Below are 14,896 nucleotides of genomic sequence, written 5' to 3'. Positions count from 1 at the left end.
TTATGAGAAAATTCTGCGAAACTTCTGGAGCAGGGAAGGGAAAGGGGAGAGGCTGGATAACAGGGTGGCATGAAGATCTCCTCTCCACCCTTTTGCTCTTACTCTGGGCCCAGGGCTCAGGAAGAAAAAGGAGCTCCCTGCCAACCCTGGGCAGCGGAGGCAGTGGGGCCGGTGGGTGCCCTTGCACTGCTCTGGTCCATAGGGCAGTGGACAGGGAGCCCTTGAGAAGACAGCTGCATGGGGGTGGGTTCCTGCTTGCAAGGCCCACAGTACAGGGCAAGAGGTTTTCAGCCTCTCTCCCTTGCCTTGAGGCAGACAGCTGCAACTCTTTGAAAGACTGCTGCTACGATACAGAGAAGGTGAGCAGCACCACACCTTCCAGGTGACACGGAAACCTTCAGACTCAATGACCCATGTCATGGAAAAGGGTTGCACCCAGAAGCGGTGAAGAAATCTGCCTTCCCGTTGACTAGATGAGGCTGAGAGCTGAAGAAAGCTACGGTGAACTGCTGAAGCAAATTTTCTTTGCAGGTCTCCCCTGGAGCAGTGAGTCTCTGTGGGATGCCTCTCTCTGAGGCGGAACTCTGACAGTGCTGGAAGAGCAGCCACAACCGTGAGGACTAGCATCCGTTTGTTTTGCACAAAAAGCTCCCACTCATTCGCAGCAGAGAACAGAGAACCGGAGAGGCCCAGAGCACTGCTGGGACCTGGGGCAGGCCCTAGCTTTAGAGCCCTGGGGCAGTTAGAGAAGGAAGGAAGGAAACAATGTACTCACAAGATTAACACCTCTGATTCCTATGCAAACACCTAGAAAGGGAGAGGCAAACAAGGTTATCTCTAAACTCTGAATTGCTAAAAACAAACAAACAAATGAAGGGGGAAAAAGGCGGGGTGGTGGGGAGAATTACTTGGAAAAGGAAAGAGAGGCCAGGGTTGCTGCAGTCTTGGGGGCCAGGACCCCACTGTATTCCCAGCCTGAATGTGTATTCCAGGCCAACACACTGAGACAGGGGCTGTGGGTTTTGCAGATGGGAATGAAGGTGTGCTAGAAACAGAGGTGCTTTGGAGGAGGGGAGATTCCCACCCTAACAGAAAGACATAAATCCTCATGATAGATGTGTTGACTCATAGACATGGCAATCATGGTGGGTCCTTGGGGGCACTAATAGCTACAAGAGATCAGATTTTGAGGTCAATCATGTCCTCCAAGCAAATTCTACATCAGTTCTGCAGCTGAAGAGGCTCATAAAAGGCCTTGATGGGAACTAAAGAGGATTGAGATAGTTGCGACCAAGGCCAGAGATTAAAACTTTGAATGCAGAGACCTCTGGTCAGCATAGCATCCAGAGGCTGAAAACAGCCACACCACTAAATTTGAAGGACCTGGGCCACATCCAAAGAACTGATGGTCTGGGAGAGGAGCTCTCCGTAGGAGGAACACCCTAGATGGCACCCAAGAGTCTGATGCCTAATGCTGCCCCCACCATCCATCCCTGCTGTGGTTATATGTGTTTTGTTAAATGGTAACCCAAGAATTCATACTGGGAACATGGAAGCTACAGAACAAACAGAGATTTGGAGAACAGGGCAAGTCCAGAGTGGGGCCACTCCTTGGTCTCCCAAGGGTCCAGCCTCTCTGTGAGTATTTCTTTCCCTTGTCACTACAGACAGATGAATCCAAGAAGGGAAGAGAGAGACTGGGATTGATCCATCATGGAGCACTCAAATGACCCTCCCCAGTCCACACCTAAGCATGGGCAACCACCGAGAGGCAGCTAATGTCCAAGCTCTGATGCCCCAACGCTTGGTGGAGGTGAGGAGGGGTATGAGAGAATGGAGAATTGGTCCACTTTATTGGCCAAAATTGAATTTTCTTTTGCCTTCCTTCTAACCCATTGCCATCTCAGTGAAGAACTGGGTTTCTAGCAGGCCAGTGTATTTTCACATGCTGAAGACTGGATCATGTGCTGGTCCTCCTATTTGATTTGGGATCAACTTCCCTTCAACCTAATGACAATGCTGCTGTCACAGGAGTCTTCCAACACTGTGAATACATTCCTGACACTTGAGTGTTTGGAACTCCTCAGTGGTCTCATTTGTTTCTAATAAACTGCAATTAAGAGATCTGTCTCAGCAACAGGGAAAGTTTTTAATCCCCAAAGCAAGTTGTCTCTGCTTCTTGCAGGACAAGACCTCAGACAGCAGGCAGATTATGCCCCCAACTTATCAATTTTACACATTAACATGGGTAAACAGAAATTCCCAAAACAAAACAAAAAGCAAAGATTATGTACAAAAATAAATGTAACTGAACTCTGTAACTTCTCTATAAAACTATTTAGAGAGTTCTAATTTTTCCCCAAATCATAATTAACACAACACTCTTACACCCTTAGAGTTGAATATATGGGACAAATGAGAAGCATTTTGGGGAAACAACCTAATTATGATCTTTATATAGTTCCAGTCAACATGGTGACTGTATGTAAGTTGTATGAACCCCTTCTAATAGATTGTTATCCCCCACAAAATGCTTTGTTTTAGTAAAAACACGCATCATTTCCAGCATTTTAAACATTGAATAAAATTTAATTTACTGATTTTGATGACATTAATACCTAACACTCTCCTATGTTATAATCCCCTAACTTCATTTTCTCCATTCATGGAGATGGAAAGTAAAGAAATTTTAAAGCCATTTCTTAGATCATAACTTTCCTGAGAATGGAAGGATAATGACTTTTGTTCCATTCCACTATGTGGCAGGCATACTACATACTAGGTGGGGTTCTGACAGTTAAAGAACTAACCAAATAAGAGAATTCCCCCACAGTGTGGAGGAAAGACTTTTGTGTGGGGTGTTACAGTATCTGGGGACATCTAATTCTAGGTTGGGGGTGCTAGCTCTGCTACTTGAAATGTTATGACCTCACATCTCCTCCCCCATAAACCCACAGATGCCTATCCAACCTGCAGGACTGTTATAAGAGGATACGCTGCATAGGTACAGATGGAAACACAAAGACAAGTTTCTGGCCCAGGAGTTTAGCGCCCAGAGAAATCCTGACCCAGCAGGAAGATCTCAGTTAGGAAACATTAGTGACTGATTTCCAAAGACCAAAGAGAGAATACAAATGACTGATTCACTTCCATCACCCTTCTTTAACGTGTATCATCGTGACAGTTTTATCTCCTACATAGTTGTGCACCATTTGGTTTCTCATGCATTTGAAACATTCCTAAATTCTGAAGTAGTAGTTCAGTCCTTTTTGCTGTGCCTTCACTGACAACATCCAGCTCAATCATCAAAAACAATTACAAATGGTCCTGGCATAAACTGGTCTTATGGGTGCCAGGAAGTTACTCCAAAGAACAGTGAAATGATCCCTGCATTTCTGGAGTTTGCCTAACTTCGCATTTTGAATAAGTCAGTGGAGCAAGCAGACATGTTTCAATCAGAATCATTTGGAAAACAGTTCAAACTTGCACACCTAATGCTCTTCAGCTGAGGTGACTGGAAATCAGCTTTAAGATCACAGAACAATCTGGGATGTGGTTTATCTATAAAGTAATTAGGGAAAAAACTTAGTAGGAAGACTGGGCTGCAAAAAAGTAGCGTGGCAGCCAAGGATGTTTCGCAAACTGTGGCCAGGGGCCAAGAGTTACTGCTGAGCAAGAATTAGCATTGAAGCTGCAATACAAGGGGAAGGTTGCAGTCTGGAGGGATGGAACTAAATGACGAGTGAACAGGTGCTGTGGGAAAACGGCTGAAAACGTGAGGTAGGAAACTTAAACTGGAATTAGGAATCATTACCTTGGAATGGACGGTAAAAAGAATCATCATCTCTGAAATTATGACTCCGTATGAAAAACTTTACTGTTGTAGCAACATGGGGAACATCTGTTGGGAGGGGGGAATTTGAGGGGGAATCCAAGTCTATATGAAATTGTACCCAAAAATTCAAAATAAAATGCAACAAAAAAGAATCATCTCTACATAGTCGGTGGAATATATGAAATCAAAAACTCCTGATATGTAGTGAAGAGCCTGTCGACCACAGATTCCTTCAGATAAACACTGGGCTTACTGACATACCTATTTCACAACCTTAGGAAACCTGGAGAGAACATATGCAAGTTGAGAATGACTCCATGCTACAATGTTAGAAGGATTTAGATGTTTTTATAGTTATATGTTACTTAATAGATCTGACTCGAAACACATAAGAACCTTGATTTGTTTTTCCTGGTGTTTTTTAGTTTTGCAATGCAACAGTTCAAAATCATGTTTTTAAATGAAAGGCAATCATGCAGTGTCTAGTAAGCAAGTCATGATGAATAAAAATCAAATGCACAATACCCATTATTTCTAATGATAACACCCATTATTTCAATGATAATCACTAGAGTATAGTACTGATTTAAGAACAAAATAATAGGCTTTCATAAATTCTCAACCTTTCCCTCCCAATCCTATCTCCTGTGTGCCCACCTTCCAAAAAAGTCCCTTAAATTCAAATCCATGAACAGCAGGTGTTTTCTGGAACTTGATGCCTTCCTGCCCTGCCTCCCTCTTCCACTGCTTTCTGCTGTGGAATAGGCAGATAGAGGGTTTTGGCATGGGCTTTAATGGAGGAGAGAGTCATGACCAACCATGGGAGAGACAAGTGGACTCAGATAGAGGACACACATACCTAAGCGAGGAACCGACGGGTTTTAGGTGCAGTGAGCAGCAGAACCACTTCGGATGGAGGGAAAGCCTAGAAGGGAAACAAAAACCTAGGGTCAACAAAAAAGAAAGCATATGGGAGAATCCCAATGACACTGTGTGTGTATTCATATATGTGTATGTGTAGCATGGGGATGCCACGGCAAAAAAACCTGACCCCTTCCACATCCATCAGTGCTGTATCCCAGCATCTCAAAGGCACACATGTAAGTCCTTCAGAGGAGAGTGATGTGCTTAAAGAGCAGCTCTCTGCTCCCAGAAGGTTCCAATTCAAATCTTGGTGCTATCTGGAACCACCTAGAAACCCTTACCCCACCTCTACCGGAGATGTTGATATACCTCACAGCTCAAGATCGTTCTGAGGATGGTTAGGAGTCGATGAGAGTCAGCTGTTGAACGTCGTGTCTGAGAAATATGTGCATATTTGCAATTATTTTTTTTCAAAGACATCAAGCATAAACACCTCACAACTCAAGCAAAAGTTAGAAAGTAATCAACCTTGTTAAGAATGAACTATGAAGAACACTACCGGGAAAAGGAAATGCACCCTGAGCAGGGCGAGGCATGACGCAGGTAGGGAAGGAGCAAAGAAACGAACAAGAAGGAGAACATCCAAGCTCTGATCAACTCTTTTTTTTTTCCCCCAAGGGCAATACTTCATCGATAAGGATAGGTTCCACAGAGAACCTATTGACAGTAAGCACTCCATTATTCACCTTGAGATAGGGAAGGGTCAGGGACAACAAGTATAGGGAAGACAACACTGAAAATGGGGTTAAATATATTTCTTCACTAAAAGACTGAAGACAAAAAGCAAATCAGTAATAATTCAAACCCACCCACCCACCATTACCTTCTCAGTTATAAATTCTAGTCTAATCCAATTGGTGAATATTTGAGCATTGAGCGTACACAGCCATTTCTTCTGGGGCGGGCTATATTTATGCTCTGACTGAGAAGGCTGTGTTTTTTGTTGTTATTGCAAAATAGCAGACCCATATTAATGTGAATCCTGCTACTATTAGAGCCATAATAACTTAGGTATGAGATAAGCCAGAAATTTTGTTTCTTTTTGAGGTGTTTTTTTGCTGAAAATGTCTCATGGAAGGATGTAACCCTAACATGACAATGTTGACAAGAAAACATGTAAAGTACTTGAAACATACTAATTAACAGTCTTACTAATTCATGAGTGATTAACTGCAAATGACTAGATATCCAATTATCACAGAAGATCTTTATAACAGTAACACTTGACCTTACATACAACTTCTACATTATTTAACACGAAATAATTTCACATTTCAAGATAGACTCTTTTGCACTTCAACCAGTGGTAAGCAAGTTGTGTCATTTTCAATGATGAACCAAGTCGTTACAGAGCTGCTTTCCTTGGCCAATCTGGATGAATAGGAAGTTACCCTAAGCGGAAAGGTTCTGGTATCTTAAGAGTTCAACACACATGTAAACATGGAGTCTTAATGTTGTAGGTACTTCAAAAAGTTAGTTCTGGTATCTTAAGAGTTCAACACACATGTAAACATGGAGTCTTAATGTTGTAGGTACTTCAAAAAGTTTGTGGGAAACAGATTTTTTAAAAAATTATTTTGCTGCAAAGTTTTAAAATTCGTGCAGTTTTATTACAGCATGTCATTTCCCATAAACTTTTTGCCAACCTCTTCAAATGCATGGATGTAAGTTTTGTTTTGCACCAAAAGAAATTTTATTCCACTAATTATTTGGATCACCCCTCACAGGTCTAATCTCAACCCCATTTTAAAGTCTTGACTCTTAGAAAACTTGACACTATTCTCTGAAGAAAAGAAATAAATCGTAATTTGGGAACAGCTCAGAAATTGGGTTTGTCCCGGGGCCTCAGAAACCAGAGCAGCCAAACTTTGAGAATCAAAATCTTCCTTCCACTTTTCACAGACAAGGAAAGGTGTTTGTTTACTGCTTTTGATAAGGGACCCATGAATTCAGTGGTAGTAAATCTGGTTAAAAATATGGTCAGAGGATGTTTTGTTTTGCATTATTTAACATTCAGTGAATTCAATCATGTCATCTGGAAGCTGTAACCAACCTCCATTGCTGAATCTGGGGAAGTGGGTGTCTACAAAATTCTACACTAGAGACTTTTCATCTTCATCACAATGAGGCTTTCCAGTCAGGAAAGAATAATAGAGCCAAGAGACTGGCTCTAAAAAGGACAACGCCACCACCTCTTGTGCCTCGTCTGGCCCCTTTTCGAAGCTGATGGGATGGCCAGAGCAGACAAGTGCAATTCTACACAGTGAAAGGATTTTTAAAAAGCAACAGCACCAGCCAGGTAACAACAAGATTAATCAGGCTTTCCTAAAATTTAGTATTTGTCCCTGAAGTCTGGATAAGCAATCACATTCAAAGGAATGTTCAGGGAGCCATCAATCCCCATTCACTCAGCATTTGCTGAGCCAAGAGCTCTGCTAGATATAAAAATTAATACACCACAGCTGCTTCCCTTCCAGCTACGCAAATACACCTACATAAAGAGCTAAGGGGCAATGTGTTAAGTGCTATAATTGAGGTATGCACAATGGTCTGGGGGCCAAAGGAAGAGGCCATAAATTCTTCCTGGGAAATCAAGCAAGAGAGGGGATCTGTTAAAGAATGGATACTGATACTTTCTTGTCACAAACTCAAGACTTTCTGTTCTGCGTTCTAAAAGTGAAGGTGGTAGTTATAGGACTTATGAACTGTTGTAATTTCAGACACTATCTTAGTCTATTAGCCAGTTTTGTTTACATTTGACATGAACTCCCACTTATAACACACCAGGAATTTAAACTTTAAAAACATCATATTATTGTAGTAGTATTCTCATGTGAGGCACACAGTCCAGAAAAATAAGAGTCACTGGCAAGAGCAGAATTTAGGATCCCAAGTTCAAAGATGTTTTGAAACATAACTGAATGACAGATGTTTAGAAATCTCATCTTTGTTTTCAAATATTTTTTCTTTAAAGCAAAATTTAAAAGAATCACTTGAATATATTAAATATTTCTTTCTGCACTTCAGTGTTAAAAAGAGGGGTGTTGAATCAACTTCTCAGCATTTGCATACCATATTCCTACTTATAACATAGTTGTGACCAAACCTCCATTGTTCATTACACACCAGCCCCAAACTTGAGTCATTCTAATGTAAGCATGAGAAACTCCCGTCTCCTTTGGGGTGAATTTCCAAATTCCTCTGTGTTAAATTGGGGTCTAATTTTCCCCTGTGCCTGGTTTTCACAAGAAGGTCCATTCCGCCCCATGCGCTCCTTTTCAGCTGTCAATAAACAGAGGCAGTGAATTCCCCAGGGCTTCACAAAGCTAGTTAGGCAGAGCCATTCATTCCTTCAGGAAAACAGCGCATTGATTTCAGCTAGTTCCCAGGGAGCAGCTGCAACAAAGAGATCAAAGGCCCACCTCTCTCTCTCCCTCCATTGCTTTCATTAGGCCCAGCCCAGACAAACAGCCACAGGTCTCCTTGAGACAAGGAGAGGGTCCAGCAGACCACCTCATGGTTCAATTCAAATTCATCCGTTTGCTACATTCCAGTGACAGTCCAGAATGCTAACCATGACAAGCCGGCACAATCACCCAGCATAATATACTGCTCCCTAGTTCATCCAAGGTCAGAGGGAAAAACCAAGCCCTGAGGGAAGTCCTCTGCTTCTAGGGCCTGCTGAGCCTCAAGGGCCCCCTGGCATTCCATCAAATACAAGATTCTCTCTCACCCTCGCTTTCTTTCCACATCCTGGAAGTGATGGTCTCACTTACCAGTCTGCGATTTCTTTCATGTCATGGTACCCATATGATACGGCAACTTTATTCTCAATGTAACAGTGCCATGGCCTTAGGAGTAGGGCTAGAGATCTGTTCTTCCTGAGTTCACCATATTAAAGCTCATCTATTCATACCCAGTAAGCTAGGACATGATGAACTAACAACTGAGGTTCCTTGGGCTTCCCCCAAGGGCTGTCCCCAGCAAAAATCTCACACCTTTAGGAAAGAGTTCATTTGTGAAAATTCTGGTTGCAAAATACAACTGAGATCACAACTAGCTTTGTAATTGCATGAGGCAACTCAAGCTCCTACAGGACAGTGTTTGAATGAGCTGTGTGGGCATATATTTGTGGGCAACAGGAACGTCAGAGGAAAGGGGAACAATGCGGAACATGAAAAAAAAAAAAACCGAATTATTCGGACTTGCTACCCAAGCCAAACAAGTACAATTAAAATGTTTCCAAATTTGCCACTCAATTAATTCTGAGTGCTCCCTCCCTCAAGACAACCTTCTTGGAAACCTGTAAAAAACGGGTTCTGCTCTCTGAGCTCCACCCCATTTCTATTACTCATCCTGAGTAAACAGGGGAAGAGATGAGTTAAGTTTTAAAACTCCTAAACCAAACCAAACCCAAAGAAAAAACCAATACTGGAATGAAAGGTATGGGGAGCTCAGTCTTCGACACTTTACACCACCTCCCCGGTGCCCATATTAAGGGCTTGGAAGGGACCATGGATATGGCTGGCTTTAGAGCCTTATGCTCACCTTGGATTGCCAAAGGTGCCAGTTTGTACAGGGAACTAACAGATCTTCTGGTGCAAAGAAGAGGTTTTGCTTGTTTTTTTCAGTTGGGACAGAAGTGAAATTAGAAAATGTACAACTCAAAGCTGCACAGGAAAATCAGCTTGTGATAAAGGTGGTATGGATCGTTAAATAAGGAACCCTGACAGTAAAATTCAGCTCTGGACTGACTGACTTAACTGATCCCATTTAACCACTCTCTGTCCTCTCTGCCAAAGGAGATGGAAATGTGTGTCAAGAGTTCTTTTTAAAACATGCTGGAAACCACCATTCCTCCAAAATGATGGATCTCGTGGAAGAGGGCTAGCCTTCTGAGTACAACTTCCTGTGTAATAGACGACTCTGATTCATCCATTTTCCTCTGGAAACTGAGTTGCTATAAATCAAATAATCTTTTGAAAGCACTCAGAAAATCTATTACTTAAAGAGAGTCTATGTCAAATGACTACTCCTGTCAATTCATTCTATATCTTTTGAGAGCATTTACAAGGTGTTTAGAAACATTTTCAGATTCATCTCCCTCACAACCATCTGAGAAGGTGTTTTGGATGAGGTAAAAAGGGGCTCACATGAACTAAACAGACCTGTGAATGAGAACTAACCAGCCAAGTGAACACTTTAAATTCAACTTTTTGTCTGCAAATATCACACTGTTTCCATTACACCTACCTATTGTGCATTGTGCATGTAATCATTCACTGAAGCTCTTTCATTATAACTATATTAAATAGGTGCTCACAATGCATTTTTAAGTTCAATAGTGTATTGTAACACTTCCCTTCAATGAGGTAGTGTCTCAAAGCCTAATTTTAGCATTATTTTTAGTAATTTTATACATTAAGCAGTATTTTCAGACCCTCAATTTTTCTTCCAGAAAAAGCCATTCACAGAGTCTATAAATTATATAATTTTAAAATTATGGAGCACATAGACCCGTGTAGGCTCATATAACATATGCTCACTTGGGGTAACTACTATTTATCCACAAGAAAAACCAAAGCAATATAAAACTTGTTTCTAAAAGCACAAAAGCTGTCTCTTTTCAGGGATGGGACACAGAATTTAACTTGCAGGATCTAGGTGGTATGATCCCCCTAGCACTGAGATGGACCACAGAAATCTAGAACTCTATGGGGTTCAATTAATGAACCAACATCAAATTGATATGAAGACTATACATTTGTTTCTAAGCACTCTTTTAGTTTCTGATCTGTTCCATGGTTTATTGACTGTTTCAAACTGAGCTTGGAAGTCAAACTGTAATGAACATATTTTAAAATATTTTTCATTAATTGTATTAATTGTTTTTCTGCCATTATCAGGAATTCACCAGGGTAAGCAAAACACATGAAACAGCTTCCCCTGGTAGAACCTACCTTTGGGTGAAGGAGAGACAGACAAGTAAAATGCTTACCAAACAGCAATCAGAACTAAATCCAGTGAATACCAAGTGACAGGAAAGTGGTGCAGGGGAAACAATGCCAGCTTAAAATAGGGAAGGCTGTGGGTGAGAAGATAATTTAACAAAGATTGTAAGGAGATAAGAAAGCCAGTCATACAGCTATTTGTGGGAAGGGTGAACACAAAGACATGATGTAGAAACAGTAACACCGGTATGGCTAAAGTCAGTAAAGGGGAGCCTGAGTTAACAGGGTCTCCTATCATGTAGGAGCTGATAAGGCTCTGTAATGAAGACCAGGAAGCACCGCAGACATCAGAGTAGAAAAGTAACCCTAGCAGAGTTACGGCTCTCAATAATTTATCTAGCTGCCATTTGGAGAATGAATTCTAGGGGAGAAACTGGAAAAGTACGCAGAGCAGCTAGAAGACTACTACAATAAACAAATGATGTTGATTTGTTACATAGAGAATGCATATTACCTTACAACAGTATTTTTCCTTGACTACTGTCAGAGGAAAAGTAAAGCCATCTTCACACAATAATTCTTAAAGCTGCCCTTAATATGAAGTTAGTATATTTCAATTCTCCCACAAAATGATATACACATTTATGTGCATAGGTGTATTAAAATCAAAAACAAAGATGCAAAAAAATGTGCCAAATGTTGCCATTGCGGCACGGCAGTAAGCCAGCACTTTGGACACCCACATACCATGTCAGAGTGCCTCGTTCAGTTCCAGTTACTCCATCTTTCCGATCAAGCAGAAGATGGCTCAAGTAACTGGCTCCTTGCCAACCATAAAGGAGACCCATACAGAATTCCTGGTTTCTGGCTTTGGCCTGGCCCAGGGTGAGCTGTTGTTGGCACTTGGGGAGTGAATCAGCAGATGGAAATTTCTCTGTTTGCCTTTTAAATAATTACAAAAAAGAAAGGAAAGGAGAAGGAGGAGCATAGCCCATAGCTCTGCAGGTGGCCCTCTCACTCCAACTAATCATAACCCAGACAGGAAGTCACCTCGCAGACACACGTGTCCTGGACTACAAACTACAAACTACATAAAAAAGTCAGAATAGATGAAACAGATTTGAGCGATAAGATGTAAATGGTACATCATTTTGCTCTACCTTTTTGCTCCAGGACCTTGAAAAATGTACTGTAATCTGATCAGTGAAGACAAATGTTGGGAGGGGATTTATTTATTATATATATAATATATATTATATATAATATATATAATATATAATATAATATAAATAATATATAATTATATATATATATATATGTATGGGCTCAGTATGATAGCATAGCGGCTAAAGTCCTCGCCTTGAGTGTGCTGGAATCCCATATGGGCACCGGTTCTAATCCCAGCAGCTCCACTTGACATCCAGCTCCCTACTCATGCCCTGGGAAAGCAGTTGAGGACAGCCCAAGCCATTGGGACCCTGAACTCGCCTGGGAGACCCGCAAGAGGCACCTGGCTTCGGATGGGCTCAGCTCCAGCCATTTCGGCCACTTGGGGAGTGAGCCATCAGACGGAAGATGTTCCTCTCTGTCTCTCCTCCTCTCTGTATATCTGCCTTTCCAATAAAAATAAATAAATCTTTTAAAAAATATCAAAATGTTACTTACAAAAGCCAAAGGCTGTGCACAAATGAGACAGGAACAATCTGAAAACAAAAATAATAATTATTCATTAGTTTTATAGAATTGGTACAGGTACAGTTTTAAACAACCATTTTGAGGTCACTGGAGCTTCATGTACAGTCTTGACATGGTCTTTACATAGTTTCCCTCAATAGCAACCTTCTACAAAATTACAGCACAATATCACAACCAGTGTATTCATAGTAACACAATCCACAATTGAGATTTTCCTAGTTTAATTGTACCTGTATTTAGTTCTGCACAATTTTAGCTCATGTGTAGGATCGCATATCCACCACCGTCAAGACACGGAACAGTTCCATCACCACAACACTCCCTCACGTGGCCTTTTATAAACACACTCAACCTCAGCACAGTCCCTGTCTGCCCGAAATACCTTACACATCTATTTTTAACACTAAAATAACACTTATTTACAAAAAACTAGGATTGTACCTAAAGAGACGACTGCCCAGCTATAGATCAGAACAAATAGTTTTACCTTTGTGTGTTAAAAAGTTTTAGGAAAAATGATCTGAGAAGAAGTTTCTTCTCTATGCTATTCTCATAGCACAGGCCATGCTCTTCAAAAAAAACAAAGATGAAAGGTAAGGTAATTAGAATGTCTGACCTCATGGATGCTGTATTTTCAGTATTTCTCTTACCATGGGATCATCCAGGTATTTTTTTTTTAAATATACTCTCATCTAATCCTCATAACCCTGGGGCATAGGCACCAGTATTATTCCTGTTTAACCCAGGAGGAGCCATTAGCACAAAAAGATTTAATAAACTGAGGTCACAAAATTAGCAAATGGCAGATCCTGGCCCCTGGGACCAGGCTCTTGGCACCTAAAATATATTGTCTTTCAATGAAACCTTCAAGGAAAATTAAGTTGCTTTGTGCCACCATCCATTGCTACATGCAACAAGTCATCTGATTTATGGGTAAACTTCACTTTAAATACAGGAATTGAATAAGGAAAATGCCCAAAACAATCATTTGTAGAACAGAAACAATACATTATTGAAACATTAAATGAAGTGAAACAATCAGGAAATCAAAGACGGAATACATAGGAAAAATTTGATATCACAGTAAACTTCCTGCCAGCCCCAAACAGCTTGTCTTCAACATGATTAAGGACTGTCAGGCAGCAATTTATACAGTTATGATTACTCCTGAAAAGCACATTCAACTGGGCCAAGAAGATGAGGGGAGAACTGAAAATTGTGGTTGTAGATAAAAGCATCAAAATTGGCCTAAAGACAGAATGAGACATCAAACTCCAAAGATAATGTTCATAGTAACTTAGTAGAAAAGCTTTCTGTAGGGTTATGTGCTTAGTGATACAGCATTATCTCTAGGGATTACCAGGTGTTTTCTCCTGTGAACCCATGTGACACATTTACAAAGACCTGCAGCATCACTGCCAAACACTCAACAGGTAGGTTGGCTCTACTTTATCAGAAGTTCTAGCTTCTAGGGAAGACCTTGACAAAGAAGGAATATAAGGCCTTCAATGAAAGAAGTACTCAGCATCAGAGACCACTGTGGGTGCACACACAGGAAGATACCTAATTAATCCAGATTATAGTAGCTATAATACTAGGATGTAAAAAAAAAAACTAATTATGCCCACTGTAGCTGGTTCCAGCTATAAGTGACAAGGTACAATAGATCTGGGTGGTGCTCAGTATCTATTTCCCACAGTTCTGGGAGCCGGGAATCAAACATCACAGCACCAACACCATCCAGGAGGTCCTTCTTCTGAGTGGCAGACTGCTGACTCTTATCTTGCTCTCACGTGGTGGGGACAGCAAGCCAGCTCTCGACCTCTTTTGCAGGGACACTAATCTCATTCAAAAGGGCTCCATCCTCCTGATCTCATATTTTTTCCAAAGACCCTACCTCAAAATACTACAGGTTAGGCTGCTGTTTTAGCGCTCTTTTTAGTGCAATGATTATTATAAAGTTATATTATAAAGATGATTATTATAAAGTAAAAAATGGGAATTTCAATAGTTTGCACCAAAATAAATCCCTATATTTAATTCCATTTTTTCTATGACCCTTTGGAAGTGCCTCAGCATACACCCTCCCAGACTCATCTAGTCCCTCGCATTTGTTCAGCTTCTAAAGATCTCCCAACAACCATGCAACATTTCCTCTCGCTTTGGTCACTCACTGTCCATATTTCACTGTTTTCTACTAAGTGTCTTATCGCTTCCAGGACTTGCACATACATCTCCGTGCCAACACCTTCACTGCATGCTTCAAAGCTATTGGATAGGGCATTTCATCTTTCCAACTCTGAGAGCCAACAGCCAACTCCATGTTTCCCTTGCAAGTTTCCCTTGCATTCTCCTCCTCTCCCTTCCCACTGATGATGCAAGTTCAGAATAAGAGCAGGTTTCAACATTCCCAACTTGTAGAAAACATAACTTCTATTACTGTCCAGTTCTCACATTACCCACTCTCCTCAGCCAAACTTGGAACAAGAAT

At 41.1% G+C, this 14,896-nt stretch overlaps 1 protein-coding gene across 2 annotated transcripts in view; it reads right to left on the bottom strand.

The window, feature by feature from the left end:
* Positions 1–14,896, bottom strand: part of PLAGL1 (PLAG1 like zinc finger 1) — a 48,385-nt gene that overhangs the window by 20,385 nt on the left and 13,104 nt on the right. For both annotated transcript variants that reach the window (XM_058668230.1, XM_058668165.1), the window contains exons 2-4: positions 12,376–12,413; positions 4,695–4,760; positions 776–807 (exon numbers count right to left, since the gene is read on the bottom strand). The gene's annotated coding sequence lies outside the window, so the exon portion shown is untranslated. The remainder of the gene's footprint in view (positions 1–775; positions 808–4,694; positions 4,761–12,375; positions 12,414–14,896) is intronic.

This window comes from Ochotona princeps, chromosome 1, assembly GCF_030435755.1.
Source record: "Ochotona princeps isolate mOchPri1 chromosome 1, mOchPri1.hap1, whole genome shotgun sequence".
Lineage (NCBI taxonomy): Eukaryota > Metazoa > Chordata > Mammalia > Lagomorpha > Ochotonidae > Ochotona > Ochotona princeps.
Note: the sequence above shows the minus strand (reverse complement) of the source record. Positions and strands in the feature narration are given on the sequence as shown.